This window comes from Crocodylus porosus, unplaced genomic scaffold, assembly GCF_001723895.1.
Source record: "Crocodylus porosus isolate Cpor-Errol unplaced genomic scaffold, CroPor_comp1, whole genome shotgun sequence".
In the NCBI taxonomy this organism is placed as follows: Eukaryota; Metazoa; Chordata; order Crocodylia; family Crocodylidae; genus Crocodylus; species Crocodylus porosus.
The window spans coordinates 31,504,304-31,510,255 of record NW_017728886.1 but is presented as its reverse complement, the minus strand read 5'-3'; positions in this window follow the sequence as shown (position 1 = coordinate 31,510,255).

Below are 5,952 nucleotides of genomic sequence, written 5' to 3'. Positions count from 1 at the left end.
CGTTACCTTGGCCCCTATCTCTTACCTGTTTATTTGCTTCGCTCGTTGGTCTGGACTGGGCTGTAGTTGTGGGTGCTGTTTGGTCTGGCAGTCTGATGTTTCCTCCGCCCTCATCTTCCCCTTCCCCCAACGAGCCTAGTTTAAAGCCCGCCAGAGAAGGTCCGCCAACCTAGAAGAGAACACACGCTTACCTTTGGGGGAAAGGTGGAGCCCATCCCATCCCAGCATGTCTCTCGTCGCGATGTGCTGGTTGTGGCTGAGGAAGCCAAAGCCCTCCTTGAAGCACCATTCCTGTAGCCACCAGTTGGTCTCCGCCATGCACGTTTCATGCCGTCTGCCTCGTCCACTCACTGGCAGGATAGAAGAGAAAACCACCTGTGCACCCATCTCCTTCAGCACGCACCCCAGAGCGTCAAACGACCCCAGCAACATTTTCATCTAGCCTCCTCTTAAAGACCCCAGGGTAGGAGCCAGCACCACTTCTCTTGGGAGCTGGTTCCAGATTCTAGCCCCCCTGACTGTGAAGTAGCACCTCCTCATAGCAAGCCTGAATCTACCCTCTGCCAGGTTGTGACCACTATTTCTAGTCACTCCTGGTAGTGCTCGGGGGAACAGGGACTCTCCCAATGCCTGTTGGTCCCCCCTGACTAGTTTGTGAACAGCCACTAGATCCCCCCTCAGCCTCCTCTTGTGGAGACTGAACAGGTTCAGGTCCCATAACCTCTCTTTGTAGGGCCTGTCCTGCTGCCCCCTGATCATGTGAGCGGCCCTCCTATGGACCCTCTCCATGTTGTCCAGATCCCTCCTGAAGTGCAGCGCCCAGAACTGGACACAGTACTCCAGCTGCAGCCTGACCAGTGCCGCATAGAGCGGGAGGATCATCTCCTTGGACCTGCTTGAGATGCATCTGTGGATGCATGACAAAGTGCAGTTGGCCTTCCTGACCGCGTCCCCACACTGTTGGCCCATGTTCATTTTGGCATCAATGATGACTCCAAGATCCTTTTCTGGCTCTGCACTGACAAGAAAGGAGTTCCCCAGCCTGTAGGTATGGTGCTGGTTCTTCCTCCCCAGGTGCATCACCTTGCACTTGTCGGTGTTGAATCCCATCCTGTTCTCATCCGCCCACCCCTGCACCTGTCTAGGTCTGATTGCAGCCTATTCCTCTCTTCTAGCATGCCCACTTCCCTCCCCATCTTAGAGTCATCTGTGAATTTGAACAGGGTGCTTTTTACCCCCTCATCCAAGTTGCTGATGCAGATATTGAACAGTGTGGGCCCGAGGAGTGAGTCCTGGGGGACCCCACTGCTCACATCCCTCCAGGTCAAATAAGACCCATCCACCACCTCTCTCTGGGTGCAGCCCTCCAGCCAATTAGCGACCAATTTGAGTGTGTAGGTGTTGATGCCACAGTCCCCCAGTTTTTTAATGAGGATGGGGTGAGAGACAGTGTTGAAGGCCTTCCTGAAGTTCAGAAAGACTACCTCCACTGCTACCCTTTGTCTAAGATTTGGTGACCTGGTCGTAGAAGGCCGCCAGGTTGGTCTGAGAGGACCTGCCTCTATTGAAAGAGGATGATGGTGAAATTTTCTTCATGGCCATAGGGTACAGGATTTGAAGCCATGGCCTCAGACTGCAGCAGAGGAATTTTAGGTTAGATAGTAGGAAGAATTTTCTGACTGTGAGGATGGTCAAACACTGGAACAAGCTACCTATAGAAGTTGTGGCATCTCCATCCCCGGAAATTTTCAAGAACAGGTTAGACACTTGGCTGGGATGGTTTAGTTGCAGATGATCCTGCCTGACCTGGACTAGAATAGATGACCTCATGAGGTTCCTTCCAACCCTATGATCCAGTCTGAAGCACTCTCCTGTAAGGTGGAAGGTGTAGTATGGAAGCTGGGTCTTCCATTTTTTGGGTGAATTATCTTATCACTGGGCAAAATATAAAAGCAAGTAACCTCATCACCACTGCTGCCTTCCCATTCAGCTGTGTTTAAAAAGGAAAGCATGAGCCTTGTCCTTTGTTTGCTTCAATGGAGTCTATATGGACAGAAGCACTTTTACACAGCTCTACAGAGACATCTGAGCTCCAAAAAGGGGTGGGTGTCTCTGGCATTTTCTGTGAGTTACTTAAGTCAGCTGCACACTGTGCTGATTTTAACCAACTCCCTGATGGTCATTCTGAATCCCATTCAGAAGCATCTACCTTTCCCCATGCATTGGACTAGGAGCCTAAGAACTAATTCCACCTCAAGAGTCTTCGTGTGTTAGGCTTTGCAGTACCCTTAATTGGATCTAGGCCTAAAAATTTTATTTCATAGTAGCATGAAAATAAACTGAGAAGGGGAAGATGAGGAAAAAAAACCCTATCATTGTGGAATACCACTCAGAGATAGTTAGCTGTGTTATTCTGAAGTCAGACAGAAGCACCTTTTAGACTGACTAAATCAGAGAGGTATACATAGCATAAGTTTTTGTGAACCCAAGCTCACTTCATCAGTTACACACAGAGCCCCTTAATTTACTTTTTTCTGAAAAGTAATTGTTTTAGACTTAACCTTGGAAAACATCAGTGCAATATGTAATCCAGGCTCATATGATGACAGATTACACAATGAAAGGTAAGTTCACATCTCACCATTCTAAGTAATGCGAATAGTTAATGTGGTACAAGTAGTACACAGAAGTCAGTGGTATGGCATGTGTAATTATAAGTCGCAGTGGTGCTGTATGTCTATAAATAGTGAAGTGTTTTGGGATGAAAAGCACTATTGCTTTGATTTTGCAGGCTGCATCGTGCTTGCAGGTCCTTTTGTTGGTACAGTGACACATTAAAGCTAATAGGAGTCTAAATGGACAGTTCAAGCCTTAGAGCAGACCGACTCAGACCCCTTTCCAGTAAAGCTGTATGGCCGTGCCCAGACAAATGTGGATGTGTGATACGTGGCTGCTACCTTGTAGTACAGGAGGGGAAGAGAGGGATAGGTTGACCCTGGGAGATCCTGCTGTCAAAAAACCCGCATTGAAAAAAAGCAAGGCGGTGCACATGGCAGCAGTGTGCATCGCCCAAAACTGGAGCCTGGCTGGCTGGAGCCACACTCCAGCTGCTGGCCAGGCTTTCTGCTGGGATAACAGTTCTCTGAGGCCCCCAGGACACAAGGTAAAGCTGCTGGAGCCAACACAGTCACTGGTCCCAGCATCGCTTACCGCACCGTGGATAGCCTGCCATGTGACAGAGAGCATGTGGCATGAGCATTCCCCAGGAATAAGTTGCAGCAGCTTCTTGTCCCTCAGCAAACAAACTTCTGCACTTATCTGGATGTGCCCTATAGGTGCATTTTCCTGGGAAACCGTCTTAGTAACTGCTCATCACTGGATGCAGAAAGGTTTGTTTTGTACGTTCCATTTTTGGTAGTGAACTCTAGTGCTTTTGAAAGGTCCTGTGGAAAGTGAGACCTCTGATTTTCTTAAAACAGGTGTAGAGGCCATGCAGATCACTGACAGTGGTAATGCAAGAGTTTCCACACGGCTCCACCAGAGTTATTGATGTTGACATTCCTAGATCTGGAGAAGCATTCAAGATCACTTACACCTGTTTTCTCTTTGTGTTAGTAGGGAACAGATGCTATGCAACTGTGGAGTTAACACATTTCAAATAGTATCTGGTTGATGTTCCTGCTGCCATGCAGATTTTGCCCCCTTGAAAGTCTTTCAAACTGGCCACACAATAGTTTGCAATCAGACTTGGGTGCCCACAGCCTCACTGTCTGGCTTTGCTCCCTTGGGAGCCCCTTAGCGAGACCTCAGAACGCAAACAATAACCCTGGGTCCAAACAAACGAGTAAAGCAAACCTTCAGCCTTTCTTCCAAAAACAAAAGAGGGCCCTTTAGCTCTGGTCCTTCCTAGAGGCAAGTCCTTTTGGCCTGAGTTTCAGTCTGCTTCATACGCACGAACTGATCCTCCCCCCAGCTCAAACTCTGCTCTCTCCCCAGTTGGGTTTTAAACTGCCAGCTAATCCCTCACAGCTGGGTTTCTATAACAGGGCCATCTGCCTCCCCTAAAGGTCCAAACTGCTTTGTTACATACCAGTTATGTTACAGCAATGGCTGAGGTGTGCTAGTATGTCACTTTCTCAAGCTGTGTTTTCACTTGCATGGTAGAAATTGAAATTGACTCTTCTCCCAGTAAATGTCTTCATACTTCTCATTATCTCTGCACCTTGAGAAATCCCAGGCGTAAGATATTCCAACTAATTTTATGCTCTTTTTCACTGATTGCTGTAGTCACTGGTTTTCCCCAGAGATCTCTGAGCTTCTATCAGCCCAGTAGCATGCATTTCAAAGTAAGTAAATTAATGTAATCACAGTAATCTGCTCAGTCAGTACAGCAGGTAGTTTGGGTACCTTACTCATGGATGCTCCAAACCCCATCAACTCCTTCACTCCAGTTTCTAAGCCCTCGGATGGATGGATGGATGCATGCATGCAGAAGAAGAAAATCTAAAGTGGGGCCATAATTCTGCGGTAGTTGTGTTGGTAGTGGAAAGGTGTGAGCACTTTTAGATGTTGTTGTACCACGTGTTATTGCAAAAGTAATTTTGTGAATGTTTGTGGTTGTATAGACCAAATCCCAATCTATACCTAACAGGTATTTATACAGTTTTAGGTATCTGAATCACTAAACATGATCTGAATGCTGGCCCCAGCGCCAAAAAAAGTTGCCCTGTGCTGGCTCTAGCAACAAAAAAAGCTGCCATGGCAAGTAGCTCAGGGCTACTCGCTCTCAGAAACTTCTGGGGGAAGAGCCTCTGGGAGGAAGTTGGCAAAGCCCCTTCTTGTCCCAGGCTGCTGCTGCAAGCTTGATCTCAGGAGCTTCTGGAGAGAAGGTGATGAGGCCCTTTCCTGCCTCTGGCTACTACTAGCTGCTGGCTTGCTCTCAGAGCTTTTGGGGATAAGTTGGCCACACCCCTTCCTGCCTTGGGCTGCTGCCCCCCCATGGGGGGGTCATCTGCTACACACAGTTGCCCCCCTCAGGAAGGGGCCCACTGCACTGCACTGCACCCCAGCTTCTGCACCCCTGTTCTGGCCTGCTGCCCAGCTTGCCGCCAAACCACGGTTGGGGGACAGCCTGGGGAGAGAGCCTGTGCTGCCTGTCGGGGTAAACCGAACAGAATGAATCGGGCCCCAAGGTCACGGTGGGCCGGGGTGGCAATCAGATACGGACAGGTGGGATTATTGGCGTGGAGTCAGGAGATATGGACCCGTAGTGGATTTGAACAAAGATGAATTTATTTAACTTACGCTTTAGGCATAGGCAGTGATGTCTTCAGTTACAGTATTAACAACAGAGAACAATGAAGGGGTCTGTTGGCCCACGAGGTTCACCGACAGGGCAAGCCTGTCGGATAAGTCCCAGGGCTGGTCAACAGCTCATAACTGGGGTAAACAAACAAACAGAACTGTAACACGTAGGTCAATAACCGGGGTCGTGAAGCCAGTCCAGTGGACAAACAGATGGTCGATGATGAAAGCCGAGGTCGAAAGCCAGGTAAGTAGTCACGTCGAGGTACCGAGGGTGATCTGGAGACAAAGTCAAGGTCAAAGCGAAAACAGTCCAATAACCGGAGAATCATCAGTATAAGGAGAATCCAAATCGTAGTCAAGGATGGCGAGAAGTTAATCGAAAGCCAAATAATCAAAGCCGCAATCACTATCAGTTAAGGACACAGAGTGCCAAATCGAGGGAGGAGATCAATAGGCCTAAGGGCCTGACTGAGAGACAGTCCCTGGAGCACCAGCCTCTGTCTCCAGCTAACACAATCTCCCCCCCGAGGGAGGGGCTCACTGAACTTTTATCTGAATTTAGTGGCCAATCAGAATGCTCTCCGCAGAGAAATTTCTAGTCAGATTACCTCATGTCAGGTTCTGACTGAGCATGCTCTCAGTCAG